This window comes from Accipiter gentilis, chromosome 2, assembly GCF_929443795.1.
Source record: "Accipiter gentilis chromosome 2, bAccGen1.1, whole genome shotgun sequence".
Taxonomy (NCBI): Eukaryota; Metazoa; Chordata; class Aves; order Accipitriformes; family Accipitridae; genus Astur; species Astur gentilis.
In genome coordinates, this window is record NC_064881.1 from 26,563,734 (window position 1) to 26,583,920 (window position 20,187).

Consider the following 20,187-nt stretch of genomic DNA (forward strand, 5'->3'; position numbering starts at 1 on the left):
CCATCTGAAACACTCTCTCACTGAACAGAATAATGGAATTATCAAAACTTTCTCCCTGGCTAAGGATCACACCGTGCTATGAAGAAAAGCCTCAGGAACAGAACTGTAGGCAATAAATTACAAAAATATGGTTATAATCAGGACTTAAGAGTAAAATAGCCTCCAAGTTAGACGGTATCAGACAGGATCATGAACTAGATGGTCCTTCAATCTGGCCAAGAATGGTGGCTTTTGCATTCTTGTGAAAGAAAAAATTGGAATTTAGTAGAAAAAAAAAATGCAGCAAAATGTTGCTAACCAGAGGAATACCCTTGGAAGTCTGCTTCCACAAGCATGCGCCCTTTTGCTCATTGCCTTCCACACAACATAGAGCTGCTGCTTTTTGCAACAACGGATTCCTTATCAATTTTATAGGCTTGCCACTTTCCTGCTCAGAGAGCTGGAAACTCTGTCCTCTTAGTGGTACAACACTAGGACACCTGAGCATTGGCAGGCATACTCTTCCTTAGTGCTTTCTCCTTACCCAGGAATGTAATATTTCACCCAAAACAGTCTTACTGGCATTGTTACCCTGTAAATAATGGTACTCTCTGACATTCCCTGTTTTTCCTGGATTTTCCTGGGTTGTATTCATGTATTTATGAAGTTGTTGTCTTTTGTGAAAGATAAAAAATGAGAAATAAACAAGATTCCTATGTACTTCCTTCAACCTCAGTGTAAGCAGTGGCAGACTGCTTTCCAAGGATGCTGAGACAGTAAGTAATTTAAATGCTAAGTAACAAAAGTTGTCAAGAACATTTCATACAGGTTGGCTGGTTTTGAGTTGTAATGTTTCACTTAATGTGTTTCATTACATAACCACTTTAAGAACATTTCTTAGTTAAAACTTCTTTTGCATATTATCACTCACTCTCTATGTTTTCTTGACTAAACTTAGTAGTCAAGGTGAGATATTTCTGCTGGCTAAACCAACAAAAAGCTCAGAAAAATATAATTGTTTAAAAGCTATTTTCATTGTTTAATTCCTGAAATGGAACCACTTCCTTTTCTTATTAAACTTTGCTAATTTTAACAGACATTTTTCTTCATGGAAAGTGAGTTTTCCAACTCAGATTGTCTGATTTTCAGAGCACAGACCTTAGGTTAATGGAAAATCTCACAAACAACAGTGTATTTCTTTAAAGTCAATAAATTGTCCATTAAATGTTCCATTTTTGATGGAAAAGTAATTGTTTGATGTTTCCCTGTGTGGTTTATTTAGGAGGACGTATACTTCTGCTGTATTTTCACCTTCAGAATGGAGGAAAATGTCTTCTACTAACATGTCAAGGATGCAGCCCTCTGTTGTTAATTCACTTTATGTTCAGGCAACATCTTAAACTCACTTTATCGTAAAATTGTCCTTAGTGTATATGAAGCCTAAACATCCCTTCCTGAAAGAGATAAAAATGTAATTAAAGTCTGATATGATCCACTGTTGGAGATGGAGCATTAAACTAAACAGCTATTAGATTTAAGTCTGGTGTTGGCAAGTCTAGTGTAAATCTCATGATTTAACAACCTCAGAACTATCTTTCTTTTCATTTTATTTTATACAAAGAGCTAAACATTAATTTCTTCTTGTTTATCTTCAATATTCATATCTTTATTGGTCTCTGGATTCACATTTTTAAGATTTGGCTATGACTGGGAAGGTTTTTTTGAATGACAACTGAGTTTCTCTTACCATAGCATGATCCAGAGGCTTTAGAACTATTATAAATCTAGTTATCTCAAATTGTATGAGCTGATAGTAACTGCTGTAACAATGGCCATTCACTAGTCCAGATCTAGCAAAATCCACTCATGGTAAAAGTTATTATGCTACAATTCTAGTAAAATATTTTATTATTATGGGGTTCATCTTACAATTCTGTGAATTTATGGAACACTTATTTGTAATCCTAGCCAAGATAATGGTCACTTGTGTGACAGCAATCCTTGATAACTTTCCATGTGGATGAGGAAAAAAAAAAAGAATTAAAGGAAAAGGTAGAAAACTTCTTATAAAACAAATATAATCTGGAAATGTTAAAAATCTGGAATTGATGGAGGAAAAAAATGAGGTGTTTTGATATTTTCTCACTTCAGGGAAAAAATACTTGAAAGGATAAAACATTTCCTATCTGTTTCAAAAATTGTGAACACATCACAGTAATACAGACACTAGCAGATTTTATATTAATATACTTTAATGTAGTTGTCTAAATACAAACCTTTACATGGGAGCTTGATGTTCAATACCTTACTGCAGCTCATGGAGCTCTAGGACTTGGTTCGGTTGCCCATTGAGGGTGAGTTGAGATCCCCATGTGAGTCTTGCCTGGCCTGTAGCTTTTGCTGTAGAGCATAGCTCCTGTGTCATCTCTTGACAGCCCCATGAGGTTAGTTCAGATACCATAAGACATTTAAAATGACACCAGGTGCTTATATTTTGGCACTTGAGCACTAGCTATCTGTAGCATCTCAACTGAGAGGATGAGGGAAAAAAAACACCCTTATGTACCAGATGCTTAATGAACTCTTCTCTTTGTTTTCTTCTGCTTCTTTTTTAGTAACATCCCTCTTATTTCTCAACTCCTCATGCAGTTCAAAAAACTGGTGGCACACAGTGGCACAAAATATCATAGAATCACAGAATGGTTTGGGTTGGAACGGACCTTAAAGATCATCTAGTTCCAACATTGGCAGGGACACCGTCCACTAGACCAGGTTGCTCAAAGCCCCATCCAACCTGGCCTTGAACACTTCCAGGGATGGGACATCCACAATTTCTCTCTGGGCAACCTGTTCCAGTGCCTCACCACCCTAACAATAAAGAATTTTTTTCTAATAGCTGATCTAAATCTACCTTCTCTCAGTTTAAACGATTACCCCTCATCCTATCACTGCACTCCCTGTTAAAGAGTCCCTCTCCATCTTTCCTGTATGCCCCCTTACTGGAAGGCCACTATAAGGTCTCCCCAGAGCCTTCTCTTCTCCAGGCTGAACAACCTCAACTGTCTCAACCTATCCTCATAGAGGACGTGCTCCAGCCCCCTGATCATCTTTGTGGCCTGCTCCAACAGGTCCACGTCCTTCTTACATTGGGGCCCCCAGAGGTGAACACAGTACTCCAGGTGGGGTCTCACGAGAGCAGAGTAGCGGGGGAGAATCACGTCCCTTGACCTGCTAGCCACACTTCTTTTTATGCAGCCCAGAATGAGATTGGGATTCTGGGCTGCAAGCGCACATTGCTAACTCATATTCAGTTTTTCGTCCACTAATACCCCCAAGTCCTTGAACACAGGGCTGCTCTCAATCCACTCATTGCCCAGCCTGTATTTGTGTTTTGGATTGCCCCAACCCATGTGCAGGACCTTGCACTTGGCTCTGTTGGACTTCATGGTGTTTGCACAGGCCCACATCTCAAGCTTGTCAAGGTTCCTCTGGATGGCATCCCTTCCCTCCAGCATGTCGACTGCACCACACAACTTGGTGTCATTGGCAGACTTGCTGAGGGTGCAACACTGTCCATGTTGCTGACAAAGATGTTAAACAGCACCGATCCCAATACTGACCCCGGAGGAACGCTGCTCATCACTGCTCTCCACTTGGACATGGAGCCGTCGACCACAACTCTTTGAGTGCAACCATCCAGACAATTCTTCATCCACCAAGTGGTCCATCTGTCAAATCCATGTCTCTACAATTTAGAGTCAAGGATGTCATGCTTTGCACACGTCCAGGTAGATGATGTCCGTTGCTCTTCCCTTATTCACGAACACAGTAACCCCACTGTAGAAGGCCACCAAATTTGTCAGACACGATTTGCCCTTAATGAAGCCATGTTACATCTGGTAAACATAGCTAATTGTGAAACGTTAGTCATTTCCCACACTATTTTAATTTTCCAACACCACTTAGTCAACTGAATGAATAAATAGATGCTTTTAAGGTACAAAAGTGAGTCTTGACGTGTAGAGATAGGTTATGCAATATATTTGACACTGGACAGTAGAATTTATGCATAATTTTTTGCCTGTATTATCTCTCAACACTTCTGGAGCAGGGAATTCACTCTAAAATTATGGAAAATAAACAATTATAAACACTCCTTTTATGCCACTGATCAATGAACAATGAAAATTTGCATCAGATTCTTTAGTGCTCATCTCCACTGTGTGTGAGAAATGCAAGAAATACACTCTTCAGCATTTGCTTTACTTTCTTTGGTACTATTTGCGTCATTAAATGTTGAAAAGTTTTCCGTCTGGCTGTATATTCAAATGTATATACTTTATACACTGGGTAAGAGAGAATGACAAAGCAGCAGTGAAAAGACTATCGAAGACAGTTGTCATCAAACAATATTACTATAGAACACTGCTGTGAATTTCAAAGCTGTCATATTGCTCATCACTGTATGAAAGTGTAGCCTGCCTGTCATCTTGGAAAAGCTGAATCAGAGTAAGGAGACCAAGGAGGAGAGGATATGAATAGATGGGGGAACCACTTCTTGACAGTATTTGGTTTCCCATGGTTTTCTTTTGTCATAAACACATTTTTTGCTGTTACTTTACAAAAATTATCTTGCCAGTGTTTCCTGGGTATGTTTCCAATATCAGCATTTCAGCTGGTGTTCCTGTGTCCTGCTGATATGCTCTGATTCCTCCCCATGGTACCAGGTGACCACCTCTTCAGAACTACATATAGGTGGTTCTGTAGGAATGTCTGTAATGGCTGAAGCCTATAATTTCTAAGTGCTGTCCCAGAAACAATATGTTCACATGAGCAGTATTCATGTTGGTGGGTACTCAGCACTGGGTCTGTTTCCTTTTAACAGGAATTCTGTCTTGGTCTAGAGAATACCATTTGGAGTTTTACTGAATAAACGATCTTGTTTCCATTATATAATCATCCTAAATCTCCACTCTCAAAGAATGTTTGTACTTTTTTGCAAAGATCAAGCCAATAAACAGATTAAATTATAACTCCTTCCAATGAGCTCTTGGTTGACTTGCAATTAGCATGTGTCACATTTCAGTAATATCAGTCTGAACTTTTTACTCTAATTAAAAGGAGATAATAAGATGTGGCGCTTTTTTAATATGATGCGTCTTATGTTTCTTGCAATGAAGCACATTTGACACTAAGCATGACAATGAAAAAGCAGCCGTATTAAAATAATATAAAAGTAAAATAAAGAATATGTAATAAATCAGTCTTACATAATCAACATAAAATAATGCTGTAAGTTAAATAATATAAATGTATTTTAGCTAATGTATCATGCTCTAATATAATATGACATGCCAGTAGTGTTAATGCCTAATATGAAATGACGTGATGTCTAATACAGAAGAAAAGCAAGTTTTGAAATGTTGGAATTTCCTGTGCACCAGAAAATTTGACTGTTGTCTGGCTCTAAAGATAGAAGAGTGGTGAGGGTATGAAGAAAAACTGAAAAATAGAAGGAGGGGAAAGTTTGAAAGAAAAGACAAGATGGGGTGGCTCATACTTTGGGATCAGTGAGATCCATTCCCACCAGAAATTTATAACCCTTGGTAAAATCTTTCTGTGTTTATTTCCCCACTGCACTGAGCACACGCTGAACACACCAGCACTAACCTGGTGCTGTAATGTGCAGGAGGAAGGAATGTGCACTGGCTCAGGAGCATGTTGTGCCCACACAGTGCAAATGCCCTGCATAGCCGGAGTGGCTAAAAAATATTAGAGCCTACCCTGAGACAAATAATTCTGTGTTCATCATAATGAGCTACTGAGAGCTCAGATTACATTACAGGCCATGTTTGCATCAGACCGGAGTAAATGTGGCTGAACAAAGAAAAGGGAGATTTTCTAACTTCTGTTAGACAACCATCTTTCCCAGCATGGCAGAAAAACAGAGAAAAACTGCTTTTTAAAATTTTTTTTCCCTTTAGTTACTAATTTAGTTCAGGTGGTTTTTTTCTTCACTTACTAAGAATTTTTTTTTCTTCAGTTTCTATAAAATGTCCAAGGTCTAGACTGTTAATAATCTCAACTTAAAAATGAGTAATTCACATTTACTGTCTAAATTGTCAGTTATGTTTGCTACATAATTTCTTTCAATTCACTTGCATTAAATTGAGATTGCCTGCCAATTCTACAGTATGTAACTGAAGGACTTTTGTGTCCAGTACAGGAAAGCAAAATTTAAAATAATTCTTTATTTTTTCGATACAAGTATTTCTTCCGGCATCTTTGATTTTAGACTGCCCAATATTGTCCCATAATTCAAGAGCAGAAAGTGGGGCACTTTGCTGTGGCAGATAGGAACATTTTGAATAGAATTACATTTTCCAACAGAAATTGGCTTGGTGACATTTTGGAATTCTGAAGATGCTAGGGAGAATTTGGGAATTATAAAGATATTTTAAAGAATTTTAGAGATCTCGTAGGTCCATCAGGATGAAGCTGACATTCTGTGTCTCAAATTAATAAGGAAATTATACCTTATAGATGGTATGTGTGTATTCATATGTCTCTTTGGTCTATGGATAAATGAATCCTTAAAATCCTCAAAAATTCAACTTTAAAAAAGTTCCAGCTATTTAACGAAGTAATTCACAGGTAATCTAAAGGAAAAGATAGAAGGCCATGACTTCTAGATGTTAAGGTGTTTGGGTTTTTTCTCTCTTAACGACAATATCTGTTTGCACCCCATGACAACAAGATCTATAAGCATAAATTCAGATTTGGTGTAAGCAGCTGATGTTCACTGGAAATCAATAGGCTTATATAAAGGTTGAATTCCACACAATAGTACCTACTTTAATGTTTTTTTTTGAACTTAATTAGAAACCATCTGATTAGTGTCTTAATTATGGTTGTCATACTTCAAACTATGAAGTAAGAGCATTCTTACATATATTACTTTTTAAACTGCAGCCCTTAGAATCTAGAAAAAGTACTAAGATTAAAATAACTGGGTTTATTCACAAAATTATAGATTGTGAAAGGAATCCCAGTAGAAATATTTTAACAATACTTTTATATTAGTATTATAAACCATTAAGCCCCTAATTTGTAAAGCAGTGCTTGTTCAGAGATTATTAGGCTTTGCAGATTTTTGTTGTAGCATCAGGATCAAAGTGATTAATAATAATAATAACAATAATATTACAACAACAATAAAGTAAGAAATAACATAAAGACTACTTTGTAACTTTAGGAAGTATACATTTGTCATGCAGTGAAGCTTGCTTACATAGTGACCCATTAAATAATTCTAATTTACTAGTGTTCATTGTAACTAGTTTGGCTCAAAGAGGCAGGAAATCTCCGACTCAGAGAATAGAAACTTATATATATGGTTGACATTATTTAATACCCTATTTTCTGCACAGGGTTTCAATTACTGGAAGATATGGGCAGTATTACAAATTATGATGCCCATAGAGTATAATTCAAAGGAAGATAATTCCCTGCTTTTGTGTTTCATCCAATTGATCCTCTATAATTTTTTTCCAAGCAGGTGAAGATTTATAACACATTCAGGCTTCAGAATCATTACTACCTGTCTCTGCATAACATTTGATTAAGCAAGTCTTTGCATACTTACCATTAAAATGAATTCCTGCTTTAATTAATTCTATTTTTTTCTGATTTGGTTACAGTTACAGATTCAAGTTGCATGTTAATTTACTTTGGCTTTCTTAAGAATTCATGTAATCTAAATTTGATTTCAAAAAAGAATTATTTGAATTTTGTAGCTGGCAGTCTCCAGTCAAAAATGCTTTGAAAAGAGAGAATTGATAACTGTTGCTTTTACTTCCTAACCTTTTATTTATAAATAGAATTGTCCGAAGAGTTTCTTTCTCAAAAAAATGTTTAAAACAGTACATTAAATTAGAAATTCTTTTGAGCAGAGGAAGTACAGGTTATGTGCTCAATAATAGCACATATATTCCAAGTAATCTATAGCATTGTTTATTTTGGCTCATATTTCCTCAGATTATTTCAGCTGTTACTCTCATACATACAGGAAATGATTCTACTTCTTGGAGTTCTGTTACTCCCACTCTGTGTATTTTTTTAAGCGACGTCTAATTCTGCATTCTAAGTGCTAACAGTTTTTATTGCCTGCATGCACAGATTTTCAAGTTGGCTGAATTTTAGTAAACCAGAACATTTCCTTTTCAGTATGAAAATTGGACATTTTGATCTATATCACTGAAGTTTTCTTACCTACTTTTCTTTCCTACATCACTTCCAAATAGCTTTCATTTTGGGATAATTTCAGAATTTGGAGATGATTCCTTGTAAAATAGAACTTTGTGAAAATAATTCCTTTTAAATTTCTATAAGTTTTACTCCCAGTAAGTGAAATTATGTTGTAGTGCAGTGCCATAACTATTAGTGGCCACCTTTTTACTGACAGCTTCTAGAGCTGAGTCACTCTCATGGTGGATGCTTTTATATCGTCTCAACTTTCTGCAGAGATTTGCTAGTTTATTTTCTTCTCATATAACCCTGTAGAGTCAAAATTACCCAGAAGTCCTGTAGATTTAAAATACATTCAACATACATAGTTCTATTTCTTTCATGAATGCCTGTCTTCACGTTTTTATATATAATGGTCTACTAGATACAAATCCAATTAAAAAAAAATCTTCTGTATGATTTTGTGAGTTATAAATCACAAAAATAATTTCCTAGGTAAAACATTACTTTTAAGAGCATTCTTTATTAAGATTTAAGAATTTTAACAAAAATTCAGGTAGAAGAGCTGTTAAATTGATGTGTTTTCAATTAGCGTATTATAAGGGGAAAAACACACTTTAAAAAGAGGTTTGTAAAAATAAAAGTACTGTACGCTCAACATGTAAATTGTTTACCTTATAAACATTTTTTGGAAGGAATGTTCCTCAACATGCTATGATGTTTCTCCCTCAAAGAAGAAACTACTAATCTCAGGGGAGAATTGTATGCTGAAATGGTTTCACTGATATGGTCCATGGAGACTTCAAGTAAAGGAAAGGCAGAAGCATTCAGTATCTGCAGGTATGTGCAGAATGACTAAAGTCTCCTTAAGTTTTGTATCTGCTCTATGAAGAAAGTCAGGCTATTCCAGATGTCAAAAAGCATTTCAAAAGACCTAAAAAGAGCACTGCATAAAGAGTTATCCAATAGGACATTATAGATAGAAGGATTTGAGTAGATTTTAAGTTGTCAAAATGTCAAAAATGAAAGATAGTGATTGACCCACTGAAAGAACAAGTTAAATATATTTAATTTCTTTCCAATGCTAGTCAGTTAAGGAGGCATATAGTTCTAAGACTTATTTCCTCTTACTAAGATTCATTGGCATGAACTAGTTTTAGTTATTAAAATAAACAGAACAGAAGATGACTATATTACAATAAAAGTCTATGGTTTGAAATTCAAATATGGATTATGTTATATGAAGACCTTAGCAGTATTATCTCTCTCAACCATAGTCTGAACAAACAACTTTGTAAGCCCTTTGATTCAGTTATCATTTATTTTAATTTCCTCAGGAAAGTACGCTATCTGCTCATGCTGTGTTTGAAGGCACACGCATGTTTGCATGCTTCTTTCTGCCTACTGTGATTTTTCAGATTTTGAGGGATATATAGACTGATTAATGCTAGAGATAAAGTTATCCTCCATTCTCCGTGAAAATTGGTGTTTTCTAAGCTAAGTTATACAAATACGTGTAAGTGACATAATAAGATGTTCCTAAAGGAGAGAAGTTTGTTTCAGTGCTCTGGTCATTTGAATTTATGATTCTTTTTTCATGTCTCTGTGTATTTAAACACTTCTGTTGTGCCCCCCCCCCCCCCCCCCCCCCAAAAAAAAAAAAAAGACTCATAGTATTTCTTTTGGTCAAATAATGACTTTGGGATCCTTGGGATGACTTTAAATAATTTAAAAAGATTAGTTGCTTTTATGACACCTGAATGATAACTCTTTGTATAATTTTGGATTTCCAGTCAGGTATTTCTTATCTCTTTATTTACCTGTTTTATTGTGGTGTAAGAAAAAAAAAAGAAAGAGAGAGCAATAAATGAGAAAGAGAAAAAAAATCAGCTGCAAGCCCAAGTTTTTTGTTCTATAACATGGCTTGTACCTTGCATTTTACAGAATTAAAATGGAAGAGGCATAATATCCTTCATCATTGCTTCAGGTGATAGCAAATCTGTATTCTGATACCTAGCAATTGGTAATTAGTAGTAATTATTTTCATTACAGCAAGATATGTGTAGATGGCATGTGCAGCTGAAATTCAGCAGCAAAGCTGACAGGAAAAGGGAGTAAAAATGCAATGAATTTTAGACTACGCCTGTGAATATTAGTTTGGAGGGTAAATATGATGGAAAGTGAAAAAGGGGATACTTTAGCAGAAGGACCCTACACAAAATAAGGTACTCAGACACAATAATGTGAAAGCATCCACCAGAAGGGGGAAAGGAGAAAGGAAGAAGATTACACAAACTAATAAATGGAGAAGAAACATTGGAACTAGGGAGGGAAATGAATTCAGATATAAAGAAAGAAAAAGATGAAAGAGAGAGGGAGGAAATGTAGTTTACCTTAATACCCCCATATAGATGATCCTCAGACAATACTCCCTGCACCCAGCACCCTAAGTCACAGCACCCTATGCCCATGCTTCAATACCACAGACCCAGTACTCCTTGTCCTCTGCACTCAGCGCTCTCCACACAAAAATCACCTACAAGTCGTCTCATCTGCATTTGTTTGCCACTGCAGCCTGCTTCCTTGTCTACCCTGCAGTATTCCAATGGACACAAAGACCACCAGTTCTTTGATGATCTCCAGAGTCTGAGTGATCTGTGGGAGATCTGCTCTGTCTCAAAGCAGTCAGTCTTCATTGCAAACATAAGACCCTTCTTGATACTTTAGTTTCAGATTGCTAAACCACAAAAATGTTCATCAGTCATTGCCAGTAAGAAAGTGGATGTGATTGGACTGAAGACCTGGGTGATATGACTCACATTCACCTTCAGAAATGGTTTTCTTTCTTTTGTACTGTGTTCCTGATTCCTTTTCTTATTCCTTAAAAGGTGCTTTTTGGCAACTGTTACAGAGAACAGGAATCCTAAAGGAAGATTGTTTCCCTTTTTCATTGTAGTATGTTTAGAAACATCACCAGTTGTGTTGAGAACAGGATGTTTGTCTTTCCTTATCAGCCTCCCACAGTGGCTTACTTATAGACTTATATACCCTTCTGAACTTGGGTACCCATCTCACACATAAAAATGTGCTTTGAGGGTCTACTTCTCAAGTGTCACAGAAATTTCTTCCTCAAATTGTAGATAATAATGCTGAAGCAGGACATGAGGAAATACTGTCCAGAAGATCTCCAGTTCTGACAAGTGCATGTTGATTAATACAGTAAACATATTATTTAATTTATAAAAGCCAGAATTAAATAAAAAATATGAGGTTTGTCAAGAATGATGAATACTGAGTTTATACTAGTACAAAATTCAGAAAAACAGTGATTAAATAGCCTCCACACATCACAAACCAGCTGACCTTAGCCATTCTAACAAATAAAATTAATTTCAGTAATGCAAAAGTCACCTACAGTACCTTAGACAACATATATCTTTTCTACCTTTAATGGGGGCTAGTGAGATATGCAAATCACCTTCTATCATTGTCATGATGAATATAGAGCAGTGAGACAGTGTAGATAATGCTCTTAATCAACCGCTTGATGCTTTTGACACATTTCGGTTTGTGCTCAGTGAGGATGACAGTTGAGATCTAGCAGTGTTTCCCAAAGTAATGTATATTGCTACTTTTCCATACAATAGATTTTTGTATTTTGTGCTTGTATGACTGTGGGAGAGATTCCACCATGGCTTTTAAGAGTCCTTTGGTGGTATGTGTAAGAAGGAGGAAGGAGAAAAAGGTTGAATGATTTACCAACAGAAATAGCAGAGAAGGGTCCATTTTATTGGTTCTAAGACTATGGTATTTATAGCTTTTATTCACAAGCAAAAAACAATGCATTTTTTCTGTGAGCCCCATTTTTCTAGCGTCCAAGTCTTTTGCATGTGAAATAAATACATTAGTGGTGTCCATTAATGGCCTATATTATTTGCCTCTTTTTCAGAACAAACATCTGAATAAATATAATTTGAACATTTTAATTTAATTTCATTTGGAGGCTGGTTCATGATTATAAATTCTCTTTTAAAATAATCTGTCTCAGAGAGACATGGTTTGACTATCAGTGAGTTGGTGGCCACTCTTGGTCAGATGGAAGTCCTTTTGAAGGCAGCAAGCCTTTGCATGCATCCGCATACTCCAATATATAATTTGGTATCCAGAGTCTCTTGACTGAGAAATTTTTGTTCTCAGCATCTTGCCCAGGTTCCTGTTGTTCCAAAATAGATAAGACAGACTTTGTCAGGTTGTAAGATCATTAAAAAGAGAGGGGAAAAAAGACCTTGAGAGGTTATCTAGGCCCTATTCACAATCCTATACCTAAGGATCAGCTGTACCTATTCCTGACACACATTTGTTTAACCTGCTTTTTAAAAATACCCAATTATATGGATGTTGAAATTTGCTTATGTAAGCAATTCCTTAACTCTCCTTAACTCTCCTTCCCATTCCATGACAATCAAAGGCTGCAAATGAAACTATTTCTCTTCTTACCCATTATGGGCTTTGAGAACAAATGATCTACCTCCTTAAAACATCAATATGAAGACTTACCATTTCTCCTTTTGTATTCTCAAGACCAAACAAACTCAGTTATTTCTTCTTTGTCATGTTTGCCTGACCTTTATTCATTTTCTGAGCTGTCCATTGGATTCTTTCTTCATAGTGGTCAGTATTTTCATTTAACACAATATCCCAGTGTTGCTCTTTTAGGGAGAAAAGGATATTACATGTGTTATAAAGACAGTATTCCTTTTTATATAGCCAAGTATGGTATTCACCTTTTGCCAGACCTGTTTAGGTATCTATGTTCAGAAGTTTTTGCAGAATTGCTGCCTAGGTACTTGTTTCTAAACCTTTTTTTCCTTTTTTTTTTTCCCCGGGATTGATCATTTCTGGCTAAATGGAGAATCTTTGCACTTGCCAATACTGAACTGCAACATCCTTTTTTTTTTTTTTAAGACCTCTTCTCCACTTTGTGAAGACTTTTTTAAATTCTGAACTGGATCTCTGTTGACATTTTTAGCTTTGCAAAAATGGAAGCAAAGGAAATCAAGATCTGAGAAATTTGCTTGACATAAACAACTATGTTAAAGAGTTATATGTTGAAACTGCTCACTCCTGGGGAGGGTTTATTAGTGATTCACTCTTTTCTTAGTTAGAAGGGAAAATAAAGTTATATTATTTTAGCTTTTAGCTGGTTATGTTGATTGCTAGAATGGTTTTCAGGTAATGAAGAGAAAAGTTAAGTTGTAATGATAATGTAAATGTGGTGATAGAAATGTGATACAGATCAGTACATAAATCTGCATAATCTATGTTACATGTGTGGTTCTGGGCCCCACAATTTAAGAAGGATGTTAAGATTCTTGAATGCATCCAGAAGAGGGCAACAAAGCTGCTGAAAGGCCTGGAAGGAATGTCCTATGAAGAGCAGCTAAGGACTTTGGGTTTGTCTAGTTTGGAGAAAAGGAGGCTGAGGGGTGACCTCATTGCTCTCTACAACTACCTGAGGAGGGAAAGTGGAGATAACGGGAGGTGCTGATCTCTTCTCCCTGGTAGCCAGGGATAGGGTGCGTGGGAAATGTTCAAAGCTGCCCCAGGGGAGGTTTAGACTGGACCTTAGGAAGCATTTCTCTACTGAGTGTGGTCAAAACCTTTAACAGGCTTCCTAGAGGGATAGTCGATGCCTCATGCCTATCGGTGTTTAAGAGGCAAATGGACATTGCCCTTAATAATATGCTTTAACTTTTGGTCAGGCAGTTGGACTAGATGGTCATTGTAGGTCCCTTCCAGCTGGAACTCAATTCCTCTTCTCTTCTCTTCTCTTCTCTTCTCTTCTCTTCTCTTCTCTTCTCTTCTCTTCTCTTCTCTTCTCTTGACTTACATATATTAATATATATTAAATAATTATGGGTTTGGAAAAACTGGTTTTTGCATACATAAGGTACACAACTAATTGTATAGTATGGCTCTTTGGAGCTTATCCTATGCCAATGTTTACTGTATCTCTTTTCTGACCCTATCTGCAAGATCATACAACAAGAGTAAAGAATAGAGCTGTTAACAGAAAAAATAAGTTATTACCTGAACTGGCCTCATTTATTTATTTCCTTCTGGACTGAGAGACTTTAGTCCCCTTTTGGTAATACAGCTCAGAATCCCCAGAACATAAGGAATTCTGCTTTCCCGTAGGGACTACTGAGTTGCAAGCAGTTACTGATTTGAACGATAAGAGAAGTTCAGTTGGGCTTCATGTAATTAAATTTAATTGTACTGTGGACTCTTCCAAAAAGGATGAAGCCCCTTCTGGCTTGGGAAACTGAAAATTAATGAACCTATTTTGCATAAGGTTTTAATAAAAATATCTAAGTTTGCTGGACGTAGCAGACTTCAACTTGATACATCCTTTCAGTCTGAGGGTGAAACATTGATAATTAATATTTGAATACACTTTATGGATGGTATTGCATTTACCTTAGTAATTTCTTTGATGCTTCCCCAGCACACCTATGAGAATACAAGATACTGTCAAAAGTTTTGCTGAAGTCAAGATGTATTTCCTTCTCTTCCCCCTACGAGACCTCCCAACCACGATACTGAAAGAAATTACATTGACTTGAATTGATTATGTTTTGCCAAATAAAGTGGCGATTCCTCACTTATTCTTCAGGCTTGGTGTTTACAAATAGTTTGATTTTTTGTTCTGAGTTCTTTTTTTAAGAATTCAAGCTAAATTGACAGATCTGCTGTTGTTTTTCTTTCTCTTCTTTCCTCTTTGAAAGGCAGGTATTATGAGATACATTCAAACTGCAGCTCACATAATTTTAGACATCTCATTTGGATGCCAGAATTAGTTTCAAATACAATCAATGAAGAAAAAACAAACCAAACCAAACCAAAACAAAGCACAAAACAAAACAAAACAGAGCAGGGTAGTGCTTAAGGAAGCCTAAGATTAGTCTCCATATCTGCCTGGGACACTGTGTATCTCTCCTGTGCCTATATATGACAACTGGGAAGCTTATTACCCAATTTAGACACCCAGATTGTCTAATGTGTATTCATATGCTTCTATATTTGCTGTTCGCCAGTCTTCAAGGACCTCGCCTGTTCTCCTTGACTTCTCAAAGGTAATTGTAGTTATCTTGGAGATCTTTTTGCCAGTTCTTTAAGGATACTAGGTAAAATAAAGTTCCTCTGTTCATCTGTCTTAAAACCTGTTTTAAAGTCATCTATTAAGCTATATTATTCCCCTATGGTAGTCTGTTGCTCGTATTGATTATGTCGGCTATCTAATTGCAGTTCACCTTTTTAGTGAGATGGCACAAAACAATTCAGGTTTTTGTCTTCTTTGTTGAATAATGAGTCCATACCTCCTTTGGTCTTCCTCTTAATATTAATGTATTTTTGCTTTTCTTTCTCTCTTACACATTACATGATGTTTGTACATACCGTGCAGGTTTTTCATTGGTCTTTCTGATTTTGTTCCCCAGTTCAGATTTTTTTTTCCTATATTTTTATAAGCATTTTGAGTCAGTTTCCACTTTCAGTAGGCTTATTCTCATATATAATGTCAAAGCAAGACCTATTTGGTTATGATCATCTTTTAATATTTTTCCTATTCTTTACCCTCCAAAATTGAGAAATCCTGCTTTCTGTTGCTCTTTGAGAGATCCAGGTGTCCTAACCCTTGTCCTCAGGTAAAAGGAAGCAAACATCAGTGGAGTCATGTTTGTTTAATTTATACCTGCTGTCATGTGACATATGGACTTTTAATTCCTTTAACAAGCAAGAATTTTAAGTGATGTGAAGGGTTATATTAGAATTACATTGCTTCTTGTGTCCTGCCTTTTCTACATCACATTCAAATTTTTCATTGTTGAATATCTTCTTTATATTTATGGCAGATGAAGGAACAAGTGACTCAGCCCCTCTTGAGAGATAATTTTGCCTCTTAGAAAATGGCATCTTCTAACTATGAATTCCCTGTAGCCACAATTGTCTCTGGTTTTACACGTCTAATCTTATAGCTGCTACTTAAAGAATTAAATAAATGGTGCTAATGAATTTTATAAAACCTATATGAAAAACAACCTATAACACACTTGGTCATATGGAGAAATTACTTTTGGTAACTAAATGTAAGACCTATTTATAACTCCCATTCCAATATATAACTGATAGGCAGAAGGCACTCAGCCAGGTGTACAATGGTTGGTCATTGCCATGCAGATCTCACTTGGCAGCTTGTGTCAGAGGTTTGACCTGAAAAGAAAAGCGGTGGCTCTTCTACCAGCAGGTCCCATACACAGATCTCATATACAGACCAAATCTTCAACTGCTTTCTCATGCCCAGGGTGGGTCTTACAGAACTTGCAAAGCCATGTCAACTACTTTCTGTTTTGTGATAAACAGAGGGCTGACTCATTTTGTTAGGACAAAATTTACTGTAACTATTATTTAGTATAGTAACAGCAATAATATAAAAATCTAACGCAGTCATAAAAACAATGATGAAACCACAGAAAAATATAATAACAAGCTTTTAATGTGGCTCTTTCTCCTGGAATCAACTCTGAAAACCATGTATGTTGATTAGCATGATTGATAAAATGATAGTTTTCTGCTGTAGTATAAAAAAATATGGGAGGTTTTTACTACTATATTAGTTACTAGCACACATGGAAAAAGAATCAATACATAAACACTTAACTAAGGATATGTGTGATAAGCAAAACAGTTTCATAAAGAACAGATCATGTTAAAGAATGACAAAGCTCTGATGAAATTCTTAGCTTGGTGAAGAAATCTGATAAGTTAATGCAGTTTATCTAGACCTTGCTGAAAGCTTTGTAATAGAGTCCAGTCCAGAAACATAAAATTAGGATGATGTTGTCTTGCTGAGAACACCAACAGAGGAAGTTAATCTGATTCATAGAATGACAATAAGGAATAAAATCTCACTGGAGAGAGGTTAGAAAGAGGTTAACGTGGGGTCTTCTTAGCGCTGATAAGGAAAAAGATATATAACTAACACATTTATTTGATTGTCCTAATAAACAGGTTCAAATGAAGATGTTCAAATAAAATCAGTGAAGTAACACTAGCATGAAAGCAGAAAAAAAAAAAATCAGGTTTAGGTTCCTAGTCTTTTAAGGTGCAAGCTGATGATTAGAGGGACTAACAAAGGAGCTCGTTAAGAAGCAATAAACAAGTCAATAAGGATAATGGCTAAAATGCTGAGGAAAAAAACCTCAGAGGCCTTGATTTACAAGAATGTTTTTCTTAGGTGATTTCAGCATTCTTGCAGTGTAAAACTAAATTCACATAATGCAGCATCAGGTAAACTGCCTCAAAACCAAAAGTACTTAACTGTTTCCCATCAAAGATAAAAAGGTATGTATGAGTGAAGGGATTCTGGAATTATTTTGTATTGTTGAAATAGGCATTCAAACATTTTAAAACTTTGCTTTTTATTTTGCATTATTTAACTTGCCCTATTTTTCTGACTTTAGTTTATTTGCCATAAGTTTCATTGTACTCACTTCCCTTTAACTCATGGATAAATGAAAGACTAATACAAATTGAAACTCAAAGTTTTGTGGTGTGGAAACTAATTAGAATAATTATTACTAGTAACAAAGAATTCCTTCCACAATTGTATACACCAGCATCCTCAGAGACAGCATGTCTTCTCTGTTTCACTCTAGGTAACTTGGTAAATTGTTCAAGGTCCTCTGTAAAGATGAAGCGGACAACCTATGGAGTTATTTTAACAAATTTATCTTTAGGATGCTTATGGAAATTCTATACCTGAATAACCTGGATATCAGTTTGATTCCGGCCTGCAATTTCCTGTGCTTTGCTTCAATTGACTATTGCAGATCCCATCACAGGATTAACTCAATCTTTGTTTACATGCGCGATAGCAAAAAGATTAATAACAGAGGACTCTCACATTACTTACCAGTCTTTCCAGAGTGCAGACAGAAAAAAACCTCTTATAACCCTAAATTAATACCTCAAGTATCCTAAACATAGATGCTAACTATAATACTGCACATTTGTGATTAAAATAACTCAGAAAAGGATTACAATAAAGGATTTGTATGACATTTAGGTAGTCCTACATCTTACATTTTATTACAGAGTAAAACTAACTTTGAGACTCTTAGTATTGGTGTTTTCATTTTAATATAATTTCTCTAAATCTATTCATTTAAGGTCAATGCATCTCTCATGGCCTATTTGAAAAAAAGGAAGCAGTGATCCCTAACTCAAAATGTAGTGGCTCAGAGGCTTTTTTCTGAATCCATACTCCAAGATGAATTTCAATCACAGAGCAGGCCTCATTCTTAGAAGTAAAGGTTTTAAGCCAGGCAGATCAGACCCAGGGTTTTCTGATTTATTTTTGGTTCAGAAATCATAGAGCTTAATTGTTGGAAATTTCTGAAGAAAGTGAAGTGTCTGTTTGTATACTCATGTAATTATGGCTGTTAGCTGTAGCAGTGCATATAGCAAGATGTACCTTGCATTTTCCATTATTAAAAACAAAAAAAATCACCAAGAACATATAGCCAAAATTTGAACCACAGTAGTTCCTGTAGAATATCTTCCACATGCTAAATTTACTCTTAAAAATCAACAAAATTTAATTTTAGAACAGTAGTGGAAGAAATAAATTGTTTTTCCATGCTCAGTCATTATTTTAAATAACTCTTTCAGTTATTATACTTCAGAGTGTAAATTTAAATCTGGCTTATGAATGGTTGTATGCAAAAAGCTATTTAAACATGGCTAAGTTACAAGCCTCTGAAAATCTTATTTTGCACAGAATTGAACATGGTGAGTCCAGAACTCATCCTTCTGCATCTTCACTCTACTGACCAGATACCCATGTACTCCTCTGAAGAGTGATTACTGTAACCTCTTTAGAGGCCTTAGTCAATAGAGAAACACAAAACAAAATCCCAGTCAAAGCAAGGATGCATGGATTTTTGGAAAACTTTTCAGAGTTTTTATGAGTGTCTTCTTCCCAGCGCCAAACAGACTTTCTGTTTCAACGTTTTCCCCTCTTCCACCTGGTTGCGGCTTAAACTGGCAGGCAGCTAAACACCACACAGCCGCTCACTCAGTCCCCCCCGCAGTGGGATGGGGCAGAGAATCGGAAAAAAGGTATGAACTGAGATAAAGACAGTTTAATAGGGCAGAAAAGGAAGGGAAAAGAATAATGATGAAGGAATATACAAAACCAGTGACGCACAATGCAATTGCTTGCTACCCGCTGACTGGTGCCCAGCCAGTCCCCTAAGCAGCAGGCTGCCACCCCCTGGCCAACTCCCCCAGTTTTGTTGTTCAGCATGATGTCACATGGTCTGGAATATCCCCTTGGTCAGTTTGGGTCAGGTGCCCTAGCTGTGCCCCCTCCCAGCTTCTTGTGCACCCCCAGCCTCCTCGCTGGTGGGGTGAGGAGCAGAAAAGGCCTTGACTTAGTGTAGACACTGCTCAGCAACAACGAAAACATCAGTGTGTTATCAACACTATTCTCATCCTAAATCCAAAACACAACACTATACCAGCTACTAGGAAGAAAATTAACTCCATCCCAGCCAAAACCAGCACAGCCCTAAATCTCTTTTCCTCACCTCTTTCTGGTCCCATCAGACACAATTCCATTCAATAGTTCCTCTCCACTTCCTATTTCTTTCTCCGTAGCCCATGGATAGTGTCACCCACCTTGGATAGTTCACCCAGAAATTACTTCCAAGTTTGCTGATACCACAGTGTCTGCTCTGTGTTGAAAAAAACCTGAACTAATGTTTGAACAGACTCTGTTGTCTAGTTAAACTGGAATCTTTTGGGGAAAGAGACTGTTGTATTACAAAAGATAATACCAAGGGGTCAAAAAATTACAATGTGAAAGGAAAATAGGGATTGCAAAGAAATACTGGCAAT